Genomic DNA, 13834 nt, shown 5'->3' on the forward strand with positions numbered 1-13834 from the left:
TCAGACCACCAGCAAGCTTTCTTAACCAGTTGTTCATGTATCTAGTCTGAGACGGTCTATCTCCATCTTTTAAAATAAAGTAGAAAATATAGGCTTATTGATAGGATCAGTCTTCTGGAGTCTTTCTGAGAAAGTTATCAGAAGACAATCAGTTAGTTGGCAACTTTACTTGCCTAAATGTCCTTGAATCATTCTCTTACCTAAATATTATTTGGATACTGCAGTTATTGCCTCAATGCATTGAGGGTAGATTTTTTCTTATTTTAATTCATTCACTTTCAGCTTATAGTTCTTCTAGGATGTGGCCATACTTGAGCATTAGGACTTTTTCTGAGAGACATGCAATGTACCATGCACTAATCAGTTCCATTACCAAGCAGATGTCCACATTCTCACCAGGTTAGCCATTGGTCATTCCTCCCCTGTGTTACTCTGCACGCACATTCCTTTCTGAGGCCATCATACCTCTTCTCCCACCACAGGATTTGGTTACAGATGCTTAGTTCCCTCCACCATGGGGCCACAGTCTGCTAGCCTCCCCAGCCCTGATCACAAACCTGAAAGAAAAGGTTTGTGGTGGAAAGAAAACTCTCATCTACCATTTGTCATCTGCTAGAGTGGTACTTTTCTGTCCTCTCTCTAGGTTCATGATATAACAGTGGACATTGGGAGAGTTAGTGGTAGGGGTGGGGAGGTCCCGACTAATTGAAAATAATTCACCTTCCTTCTCCCCCAAGGTCACCAGATGAGTGAGGTGAGACTGAAAACTTGGTTTATTTTCTTTCAAAAATTCTCCAATAGCTAGGGAATCCTCTTTCTCTTTTTCCACCAACCTTCTCAAAAAGAAAAAATACAACAGAGGAGATAAATGGTCTTTTGGAGATGCTAAATACAACCTCTAAATCTAGAAGCAAGGAGTCTTTCTGAATTCTCCCTAAAATGGCCTTCTGTTGTGCTTCCTCCTTTTTCATATCTAAGGGACTCCTTCTAACACTGTTCTTCAGGATTGTCAGGGCCCATTTGCATCTTAGTTAGATTTGCACTGTCCTCCAGAGATGTGATCCTTTCCTACAGCCTTTATTTCCTAAGGGCCTGGGCCTGGATGTATAACTGTCAAGTATTTTTTTTTAATTATTAATTTAGAAGGTGGGGGTGGATTACCTCTGGCATTACCCCCCTCCCTTCCCTTCACTCAGAATGCAAGTAGTTGCTCTGATTATTGTCTCAGAAGCAGCATATGGCAGAGTAGGAAACACAACTAGCTGGCCAATCATCCTGGCTTTTACATTCCCAAAGCTGAAGCCCTTAGAAGAGGATTCTCTGGTAAAGATAAAACACAAATTCTCCCACCTATGAAGGGAGGCATGCTGTCCCACAGCTGGGGGAAGTAAGAATCTGAGAGAAGGTTGCTCCCTATCTCACTTTCTGACCCTGCCTGAAGGACAACAGCAAGATGCCAGAGAGCAATATCTGTTGCTCTTCAAGATAAATGAGTCCGGAGCTCCTAACTTTCAGATTTCAGTCCAAGGAGACAGCAAGACCCCACATAAGAAAAGGCAATACAAAACCCTGATGAAAGGTGAAGATGGATGAGAGGATGCAGGGTGAGTACATACGTAGCAAGACATTATTTTTTCTCATCTTTCCTCTGCTGCCTGGGAATCTTCTATATCAGAGCCCTTTTCAGCTCATAAAGGCTTTGCCATTTCAGGTAGGAATCTAGCCTGTTGGTGCACTTTTGTGAATATTCCCCCATTAGGACCTCAAAAAATTGGGATGAACTCATCTCTAGACTAGATGGACTTCCTATGGCTGCTCCTCAGTCCAAGGGAAAAGAAGAGATATATACTCCAATTTCCTGACTAGAAGTGCTGGAAAAGGCTACAGGACATGGACAAAAATCTCATCTTAATTGAGTCAGTTCATCTTAAATCTCTTTTTTGATATAAAATATTCATTTATGAGTCTTACTTTTGTAAACATGTTTAATTTATGTGGGAATTTAGTACTGAATACCTTTTAAATTCCAAAAGGTGATTGAAAAGCACATCATATAATGAAAATATAAAATCTTTTATATTTGCCTTAATAGTAAATAATGCAATCTTTTGTAGCACCTACAGAATGCAAAATCAGGAATCAGGGCCATGGCATCTTTGATCCTATGCAAGGATTAGGATTTCTATACTGAAATGAAAATATCTAGAGCATTATAAATGTAATCTAAACCTTAGGATTTCAGTGAAAATTGTTCTAATTCTAAACTTGTCTCACAAATTCTAGCAGAGACAGATTATCTGGAAGTGTTTCAAATCCACAGAAAAAAAATCTACTTGAAGCTTCTGGGTAAATTTTAAAGACATGTTTTCCAGTAATCACTATATTTTATTTTTATATACTTGGGCTGTATTTTCTAACATTTTAAACTGGCTTTTGGAAGTTTGAATTCATATAGCATTAATGTATTTATCCAAGAGCCTGTAAGAAACTAAAATTCTTCAACACAAGTATATACAACTAAATAATGATACAGTAATATATACAAAGTAATATTTAAATTTTGAGCCATGAATCAAAAGAAGGTTCGGGGCAAAATCTTCAGAACTTTAGAGTACTGTTTTTGTTAATCATATGGAATTCTATATTCTAGGTTTTATCTTGATCCTCAATAAAAAGTTAAAGATAATAAATGATACTGTATTAAAATACCACTAATTGGAAAAATTTTATAAACTGTAAACTTTGGTTAATAGTACTCACCATGGAATGTGTAATTATTATGGGTAAGTTACAAAGAAGAAGAGTATGTAGCTCAGAGAACAAAAAATTAAGTAGTTTGAAGAACAGAATTCAGTAGAGTTAAAAAAATATTTGAAAATGTAAAGCTCTAATATTGCTAGAAATTATATAATAGGAGTCAGAATTGGTTTATTCAGCCAGAAATCATACACATTAATCTTGTACCATTGTATATGGAATAGAACCTTGTAAACTGAGCATTTGAAATTTTCCATCCTCTTCAGGCAAACAGATAAAAGGATCCTCTCCCTCTCCTTTAATTCCTATCTCTACCAAGCAGAGGAGTAGAAGAGACCTTCAGTTTCTAAAGCATAAGAATTATCAACTGTGAAAAGTCAAGGCCTTCAAATTGAAAGAAAATAATTGAATGAAGCTATCAGACAAATTTTATTTAACCACATAGAACAAGGAGCTAAGAGTGATTTTAGAAGAAATATGACTGCACATTCTTAGTGGGATGCAGCTAAGATCAAAAGGATCTGTGCTGAAAATCTTAAACAATAAAGCCATAGAATAAAGTTCAATAGTGCATTGTTTTGGAACTCTTTGTTTTATCAGATTAAACAAATAATTATATTTATTGTATTAGAAATAAAAAAGTAAGGAATTCTTTACCTTTAGAAAAGAATTGGAAATATCAATTTGAAACAAGAAAAAGCAAAAATCTTTTCCAGCTCTGTTCATTGAAATGACCCGAGAGCAATGAAACCCCCACAGTGCCCCCTAGTGCTCAGATTCTAGTCTCTGATACTATTTTTCCACTACAAGGAACCACAGCTCCTTGGATAAATAAGTGAATCCATGTCTGGGGCAGAAATGTACAAAATAAGCCTGAAAAATCTTGTGCCAGAAAGCAACAAGGCTTTTGATGATTAGTGAATAATGTGAGACATAGGAGCAAGTTTAAAAGATTCCCACTGGCCAAAGTTGTAACAATTTTGTACGTCAATCATACCTCAATAAAGTGATTTTTTTTTTAAAGAAAGAGAAAAAGGGGCACCTGGGTGGCTCAGTCGGTTAAGCATCCAACTTATCAAACAGTAACCATCTCACTGTTTGTGAGTTTGAGCCCTATGTCAGGCTCTGTGCTGACAGCTCAGTGCCTGCTTGGGATTCTCTCTCTCCCTCTCTCTCTCTACCTCTCCCATGCTTGCCCTCTCTTTCTCTCAAAATAAACAAATTTTAAAAAATACAAAAGAGGATAGTGACCATACTTCATTAAATATATGAGAAGCCATATTTCCATAAGGATACACAAAGAGAAAATATAACAAGTGATTTTAAAAGAAGGTGACTAGGGGGCGCCTGGGTGGCTTGGTTGGTTAAGCGTCTGACTTCGGCTCAGGTCATGATCTCACGGTCCGTGAGTTCGAGCCCCGCGTCGGGCTCTGTGCTGACAGCTCAGAGCCTGGAGCCTGTTTCAGATTCTGTGTCTCCCTCTCTCTCTGACCCTCCCCCATTCATGCTCTGTCTCTCTCTGTCTCAAAAATAAATAAACGTTAAAAAATAAATAAATAAAAGAAGGTGACTAGGATAGAATGCATTTCTATGGAGTATTATTTCTCATTCATGAAGCATTACCGATTAAATTATTGTATCAATGGAAAAAATAGAAATTAAAATAGTAAATACATCAGCTGGAGGATATTTTCTGACTCCAGGGGAATATCAGAATGGCCCATAAACTGTGGTCTCAAATCAGACAAAGCCAAGAGAAATATCTAGAACTCAAGTGAGTATAAATTTAAGTATTCATTTGTTAATAATTTTTTTATGTTTTATTTTATATTTGAGGGAGACAGAGAGCAAGCAGAGGAGATGCAGAGAGATGGAGACAGAATCTGAAGCAGGCTCCAGTCTATGAGCTGTTAGCACAGAGCCCGACATGGGGCTCAAACTCACGAGGTACAAGATCATGACCTGAGCCAACATTGGATGCTTAACTGACTAAACCACCCAGGTGCCCCCTAAGTTGAAGTATTCCTAAGATTTATATGGTTTTAGGAATACAAATTAATGTGAAAAGTATTAACATATCTCAGGATCCCATCAATTTCCACGATCTTTAGAGTGAGAAGAAATACATTTATCAAATGGAATGGAAGCTGTAGACTTACTATGCAATGTATAAAACTTTAATCCAGGGGAGTAGGCTATGTAGCTGATCATTCACCTCCTAAGGTTATGCATTATTCACAGAACAACCATAAATAGGGTTCAAGATATCCTATCAGGGTCATGAATGAGAATCCAGGCAGCCTCTAGTCCTAAATCTCTGATAGTAAATACCCTTATTTATTTGGTATGGTAATTCTTCTTTCTGTTGGATGATTTAGAATTAGGTATAGAGATATTTAAAAAAGATAACCATTGTGGATAAAGGGCTAGTATCCAAAATCTACAAAGAACTCGCCAAACTCCACACCCAAAAAAACAAATAATCCAGTGTAGAAATGGGCAGAAGACATGAATAGACACTTTTCCAAAGAAGACATCTAGATGGCCAACAGACACATGAAACGATGCTGAACATCACTCATCATCAGGGAAATACAAATAAAAGCCACACTGAGATACCACCTCATGCTGGTCAGAGTGTCTAAAATGAACAAATCAGGAGACTATAGATGCTGGTGAGGATGTGGAGAAATGGGAACCCTCTTGTACTGTTGGTGGGAATGGAAACTGGTACAGAGGCTCTGGAAAACAGTGTGGAGGGCTCCTCAAAAAATTAAAAATACAACTACTCTGTGACCCAGGAATAGCACTGCTAGGAATTTTCCCAAGGGATACAGGAGTGTTAATGCATTAGGGGTACATGTACCCCAATGTTTATAGCAGCACTTTCAACAATAGCCAAGTTATGGAAAGCCTAAATGTCCATCAACTGATGAATGGATAAAGAAGTTGTGGTTAATATATACAATGGAATACTACTTGGCAATGAAAAAGAATGAAATCTGGTCATTTGTAGCAATGTGGATGAAACGAGAGTATTACGCTAAGTGAAATAAGTCAGTCAGAGAAAGACAGATACCATATGTTTTCACTCATATGTGGATCTTGTGAAACTTAACAGAAGACCAGGGGGAAGGGGAAGGGGGAAAAAAACAGTTACAGAGAGGGAAGGAGGCAAACCCTAAGAGACTCTTAAAAACTGAGAATAAACTGAGGGTTAATGGGGGGTGGGAGGGAGGGGAAAGTGGGTGATGGGCATTGAGGAAGGCACCTGTTGGGATGAGCACTGGGTGTTGTATGGAAACCAATTTGACAATAAATTTCATATTAAAAAAAGAGAGAGGCAGAGGGGAAAAAATCTTAAGCAGGCTCCATGCTCAGTGCGGAGCCCAAAACAGAGCTCGATCCCATGACCTTGGGATCATGACCTGAGCTGAAATTAAGAGTCAGACTTTCAACTGATTGAGCCACCCAGGTGCCCCAACATTGCAATCCTGTAAGTCAAGGACAAATGTCTACATTTCCTTTCAGAATGTACCCAGGCTACCAAACCAACACTGGACTCTACACCAGGATATGCCAGTGAGGGAGCACCTGTCTGATTGGCTCTGTTGGTAGAGTATGTGACTCTTGATCTCAGGGTTGTGAGTTCAAGCCCCATGTTAGATGCAGAGATTACTTAAAAATAAAATCTTTAAAAATTAAGGGGTACCTGTGTGGCTCAGTTGGTTAAGTGTCCGACCTCGGCGTGGGTCATGATCTTGCAGTTTGTGAGTTTGAGCCCCTCATCGGGCTCTGTGCCGACAGCTCAGAGCCTGGAGCCTGCTTTGGATTCTGTGTCTCCCTCTCTCTGTGCTCCCCGCCTCACTCTCTTGCTCTCTCAAAACTAAATAAGCATTTAAAAATTTTTTAAATAACAAAAGTAAGAATAAAAAGATATGTCAGTGACTGGGACTAGGTCTATGTAAAGAAATTCCAGAGATGAAACCACCTCAAACTCAGAGGTGTCAGGTCCTAAGAAGTTCACTAGATCTGTAGCAGGATTCTCGCATAGAGAGTCGTGACACCAAGGCTTTTCATTCCAGGAAGAACTTTGTGTCAGCACAGCTCAGTGGGTTCATACCCTAAGAACTGAGCCCCCAACACCATGTGGCATAGTTTTTTTTTTTTATATTCTCTACTTCTTCGTCTCCCATAAATGATAACACACAAACATGCAGTCTGATTAAGTGGTCTCATGTTACAAGGTCATGAGGGATGTTGTCATGTACACATATAGCCAGGTTGCCTTGAGTTTGTTTTTTTTTTTTATTTCATTCCTTAGGGAGGGGACCCTACCACAGATCCACCCTTAGTTCAGGCAGTTATAACAGAATATCATAGGGCAGGTGGCTTAAATAACAAACATTTATTTCTTACAATTCTGAAGGCTGGGAAGTCTAAGATCAAGATGGCAGCAGATTCAGTGTCTGTTGAAGGCCTACTTCCTGGTCCATAGATGGCCATCTTCTCACTGTGTCCTCACATTGTGGAAAGAGGCAAGGGAGCTCTCAGGGATCTCTCTTATAAAGATATTAATCCCTTGTGGGGGCTCCAACCTCATGACCTAATCATCTTCCAAAGGGCTAATATCCAAATCTGTGTGTGTGTGTGTGTGTGTGTGTGTGTGTGTGTGTGTGTATCTATACACATATATCTCCTGGGTGTTAGGTCTCAACATAAAAATTTTGAGGAAGACACATTCAGTCTATAGCACATCCACACAGTTGTGTGGGCTCCAGATCACTCAATAGAAACATACATCTAATTGCAAGTCTGCCCCACCTGTGAACCAGAGTGACAAGGACTCAAGCCACGAGCCCATGGAAACAGGGAAAACCTAACTCCTCTACAAGACAGACACAACTTAAGATGTCAAAGCCTAGGGGTAGCTGGGTGGCTCAGTCAGTTGACCATCCAACTCTTTTTTAAATTTTTTTTTTCAACGTTTATTTATTTTTGGGACAGAGAGAGACAGAGCATGAACGGGGGAGGGGCAGAGAGAGGGAGACACAGAATCGGAAACGGGCTCCAGGCTCTGAGCCATCAGCCAGAGCCTGACGCGGCGCTCGAACTCACGGACCGCGAGATCGTGACCTGGCTGAAGTCGGACGCTTAACCGACTGCGCCACCCAGGCGCCCCACCATCCAACTCTTGATTTCAGCTTAGGTCATAATCCCAGAGTCGTGGGATTGAGCCCCATGTTGGGCAATGCACTGAGCATGTTGACTGCTTGGGATTCTCACTCTCTCACTCTCTCACTCTCTCACTCTCTCACTCTCTCACTCTCTCACTCTGCCCTCTCCCACTCACACATGCGCTCTCACACACACTTTCTCTTTCTAAAATAAAAAATTTTTAAAAATATCTCAAAGCCTAGATGGGAACCCCTAGGTTTCCAAAGCCCATGGCATGTTTAGCCTAGGAGGGAAAAGGAATCATTCTTGAGATCCATGACTCACTGAGGAGGAAGAGCACAATGAAGTCTCAAAGAAACACAAGGACAGATAACCTCATGACTAATTGTATGAACTGTGAAACAATGGAGCTAACTAATACCATCCAGAGTCTTCTTAACCATATTCACCTTGCTTACCACTGTTGTCTGTCATCATCCACCAAAAAGGGCTTGCTTTCCTGCCTCTCAGTTTGTCTTTCTCCCTGGCATGTTTCTTATGGTGATAGAGAACAAGTATAACCCTTGGCGAAGCATATTCAGAGCCAAGTTAATGCACAGGTAAAACTGTGTGGACTCAGAATCCATAAAGGACGAAATAGGAGAAAGAAATTAGCTCCTCCATTAAAAGGCACAGTCCCAGGAGGGAGGGGAGGGTGGGTGATGGGTATTGAGGAGGGCACCTTTTGGGATGAGCACTGGGTGTTGTATGGAAACCAATTTGACAATAAATTTCATATATTGAAAAAAAATAAAAATAAAAATAAAAGGCACAGTCCCATGTCAGTAATTAGAAGAAAAAAGTACCAGCAAAATGATAAATCTCTAATATTCCACTAGACTAACACAGTGGCCTCCCCCTTTCAAATTGAGGTTACCAGCACCTCTTTTAAGTATACTTTTGGAAGTTCAATAACTTAGAACTACTTATACTCTGCTGAATGTCACAAGGTCTCAATACCTCCATCTGAGGACATTGAGGATCCTCATCCCTCGCTATCACAAGATAATTCTAAGGAAGGGGTCTTAGATTGTACTCATATAAAAAAGAGACCCTAAGATTTTGATGTAAGGTTCAGGGGTGTGGTGGGCCTCTGGCTAGTGAGTACTTCTCTACTTCCTTTCTGTAATACACTTCTTATAAACAGAAAAATCTTAATTACAAATTCTGAGTCTGCATTCTCTTTGTCCACAACTTATAGAAAATTATGAAAGCTACATTTTATGTACACCTGAGTTTGGGACAGAGATTCATTGCTGCTGCAGGTGTACATGAACAGAATTTCTAAAGATGGCAGTGTGGAGCATTTCCTACTGGCAGCTTCTATGGGAACCAGGCAACCAGTTCCAGAGAAAACAAAACGAGAAGGGAGAGCCAAGACAGGAGTCCAAAGGTATCTGAAAACACAGATGCACACAGAGCAAGGCATGGTGCTGCAATGAGAAAGTAGGAGGGGCCTTCTGTGGTAGGGTCCCCCTCCCTAAGGAGAAAAAAAACACCTCAAGGCAACCTGGCAATGCATGTACATGACAACATCCCTCAAGACCTTGTAACATGAGACCACTTAATCAGACTGCATGTTTGTGTGTTACCGTATATGGGAGACAAAGAAGTAGAAAATGTATTTTTAAAAACTACGCCATGTGGTGTTGGGGGCTCAGTTCTTCGGGTAAGAACCCAACTGAGCAGTGCCACCACAAATAAAGTTCTTCCTGGAAAGAAAAGCCTCGGCGTCACGACTTTTTGTGCAAGAATCCTGCTACACTTCATTCCCTGAGTCAATGAGTGCAGTACATTTTTAGATGCTTTCTGAAGACCTGGGCAGAGAAGGCTTGAGCCTTGGGGATGTTTTGGGCATACTTTTCAAATATTTGCTTAACATTAATTTAGTGGGGGTAGGGTAAAATGGATTTTTCTATTATTAAAAAGAGTCATTTATTAATTTACTCTCACTGGCCAAAGCTATTTTAGTATGTTTTCTGCTTCATTCTTGCTCTCCATTTTCTCTTTTGCAAATTTATGAACCTAATAACTTCTTGAGAGTCATATTAAAAGGTTTAAAGTTTAGTTAATAAGTCTTTTGTTGCCATTATCAGCACTATCAAATATGTGATTGGGTGTCAGAATTTCAGCTATGATAGTAAAGCAAGTTTGTGGTGGTGCTGTTTGTTTTATTTTAATTTTCACTCGAGGATGCTGCCTACTTTGGAAGGAGCAGAACCAATTTGCATGTCACTAGTAATGTGAAATTGCATATGGAAACCTGCATAAACTGGCACTATATTGCGGGCTTATTCCAGTAATGTTTTAGGGCCCACCTAGACTGTAAAGCAATGGAAAGCCTTCCAGATGACTGCCTTTTAATTGGCCACCTGGCCTGAGGGGTGGGGGAGAATGGCCTGTGGGCTTGCTAGTACTGATCAAGAGCAGACACTTGATCTCCCACACTGGCCTAGAAAAAACCTCCCCGACTGACCAGCCAAAAACTAAATGTTCCAGCCATTTCTGCAGTAGAAGGCAGGTTTCTATAGACCTCCCCTAGGACTTGTGCCTCTCCCAGTGGACCAGGTGCTGGAATTGACAGTGGCATTACTATACACCCTGCACCTTCTTCAGTCTGCATTCTGGCCCCCTATACTAACAGTGGTGTTTCGTGAGGAATGGGGATGGAGTCATTCAGTTATGAGATTGGAGGGCAGGCTTGCCATGGACCAGGCATGGAAGAGGGATAGAAGGTGGTAGATATGCAAAGAGGAAGCAGGCTGCAGTAGAAAGGAAGACTTCTGTCCAAAGGCAAATTCATTCGCCCAAACCCATTTACTCTAGGCAGAGTCAGTAATTCTCGCCTACCTTCTTCACAATGTCACTTGGGTGCTCTCAGCAGGGAGAGGGGCAATCCCTATTGCCTAGTCCCCACTGCCAATCCCCTCCTTAGTGATGACATTATCTGAATCCTCCCACCCACTGACTTCTTTCACGACCCAGAAATGCTCTGAAGTCTCTGGGGGAAGCAAATCAGATCAATCTTTGGAAAAGCTAAGTTTTGTACAAATGCCAGGAAATGGAGCATTAATCCTAGGTGGTTAAATGAACTGTTAAAACAAATCAGGCATTGGGCTTATTATCTACCTAGCCCAAAACAGAATAGTTGGAAATAGGAAATATATACATTTGGAACAAAATGAAACAAGGCATTATACTAGAGACCATGAGGTACTCACTCATGGTTACTTTTATCTGATATATGAATCCCCAAGTGAAATAAAGAGGAGAAAATTCTAGATTGGGAAGGGAGGGCGATGTGAACCCTTAGTTCAGTGGTTCTCAAACGGGAATGATGTGTCCCCCTGGGAACATTTGGCAATGTCTGGAGACATTTTTAGTTGTCACAACTGGAGGATGGCTCTGGCATCCAGAGAGTGAAGGCCAGTGGGTTGCTAAACACCACACAATGCACAGGGACAGCTTCCACAACTAATGATCATTTAGCATAAAATGTCAAGAATGTCAAGGTTAAGAAACCCTGCCCTAGTGCAGAGTTCTCAATTTTTAGCCTGCATCAGAATCCCTGAAGGACTTGTTAAAACACAAACTTCTAGGACCCCACCCCCAGAGTTTCCAATTCAGTAGTTCTGGGTGGAGTCTGAGACTCTGCTCTTCTAACAAGTTCTCAGGGGATTCAAAGGCTCCTGATGTGGGGACCACACTTTTGAGAGCCCTGTCCTAGTTCTCAACTCTAATCGCCCTTTCAAAGATCTATCTGCTTGAGAATTTGATACTCAAATACTATCAGTGCTCACAAAAGAAGGAAGCAAGAGGCTCCCCTTTAAGCAAAGAGACTTCCCAGAGACTTAATTAAAGTTTGGGAAAGTATCCCGGGAGGCAGGGGTAGGAGGGGGTCAATAAAATTGATCCAAATAAATTCTTTGCACATACAAAATAAAACTCAGATGCACAAAAAGAAATTTGATCAATAAATTAGTAAATTCAGAGTGAGGAGGGAGTAATTAACAGGCCCATTTAAAGTGCGGAATACATTAAATACAGAATGAGTGACTCCTCTGGGACCGATGAAGCAGGAAACACCGATGCATTTGAGAGGCCTGGAAGATTAGAACCATATTTCAACAAGGAGAAAAGAAGAGAGAGAATGGAGAGACCAGAATAATGAAGATGCCAAGGCAGATGAGGATATGTATCAGGGCCTTTGGAGCCTTGGATATTGAAATCCTAGGAAAAGTTTAACAAAATTGGAGCTGTGCTCTTGTGTATCTCACAGGCCCAGGAAACTTAAGTAATCTGCTGTGAGAACTATGCAGGCCACACCTGGTCCTGAGCAGTTACTATCTCAAGTCCCTTTATGTTGGAGTAAACAAAAGGTTTATCCCCAATCAGGTGAAGCAGAGGCAGACCTCGCTGATCCAAAACAACCCCACAATGACCTTGGACACCTTGGCAGTCTGTAAGATCCCCTGCCAGGAAAACTGAGGCCAAAGCAGACTCATTGCCATTCAAGGCACTTGGTTGATGGAAGTCAACTTCTGGGGCAATTTAATATTAAGGGCGAGTAAAAGGCTGTCCTACACCATATAGACACCCACATACTAAACATATTCTCCCCAAGAGGTGAGGCTTGAAGGAAGACAAATGTATAACTAATGGTAGAGCCATAAAGGTATAAATTGCTGCTCAGATAAGCCAGGATATACTGAACCCTCAAATTACACATATAGTAGCCTCTAGATAAAGGTCAGATCCCTTGCTTTAAGGTGGACTTCACAATCCAGTTCCCCACTTCACCACCAAGTGAGTCCTGGGACTTCTGTTGACAATGGAAATATAAACTGGATCAGCCATGAATATGAATCATTGTGATAATTCCTTTAGACCTGATGAAGAACCAGACTTTGGCCAAGAACTGCATCAGCAAGAAGACCTCTTTGGGTTCTCTGCCTCCTTATCATACCTCTGAGACCTCTCTGAAACATAATAGCTTATCTTTGTCTAAGGGAACTCAGTCTAGCTCTGAATTTCACTCCAGATTAGTGAAGGGCTGAGAAGTAGTTTTTGCTTTCCATGGAGCCCTGGACCTGAGAGACCATTAAGAAACATTTTTCCAAGCCTGGAGAGCCTAACTCTGGGACAGAGAAGGAACCCAGAACCCTGTTCAGAAGACCTTGGGAAGGGTCTCTGAAGTTCTCTGAGCCTAATTTTCCTCACAGGAGTAGTGGGGCCCAGGCCTTAGCCTTTAGTGGAGTGGGAGGGAGGTTGCTATGGTTAAAGCTACATCTTTTTTTTTTTTTAATTTCCCTCTGCTGTTTTTCCATCAGGTCTTCCTCATTAGCTGGATGGGAAGGTTTGCAGAGCCAAACCAGCAACTGATTCCCTCAGGCGATGTTTCAGTTCTAGTGCTTCCCCAGGCTTTGGGCATAAAAGTGCCTCCCAGGGTGAGGTGACTTGCCACACATTTGGCTGACACCTGCCTATGAAAAGACAGCTGAAACCACTTTCCGAGAGCAGCCCTGAAAGCAGTCAAGTCAGTGCCCCCTTTAGCAGTCTTTCTTCCTAGTCAGACACAGATCCTGCTGCAAAGCCTGGAGATGAATTCTTAGTCTAGTGAGCGCTTCCAACGTGCTGGTCAAGCCTTTGCATCACCATAGGTGGCTTAAATAGTCCTCTAAGTGTGAGGTCAGTTAAAAGGCATGAAGCTGCAAACTCCCAGGCTCTAAGAGGGAGAAGGTGGCTTGCAGGTCATGCCATCTACACTTTATGTAGACTACAACATCCCAGATGGAGGCATCCCACCTTTGAACACTTCTACTGGGAGGAAGCTCAGCATGTCATGAGGCAGCAGCCCTTC

The sequence above is a fragment of the Lynx rufus genome, unplaced genomic scaffold (genome assembly GCF_022079265.1).
Source record: "Lynx rufus isolate CCGP_SWC_20201006 ecotype Redwood Valley unplaced genomic scaffold, mLynRuf1.p SCAF_19, whole genome shotgun sequence".
In the NCBI taxonomy this organism is placed as follows: Eukaryota; Metazoa; Chordata; class Mammalia; order Carnivora; family Felidae; genus Lynx; species Lynx rufus.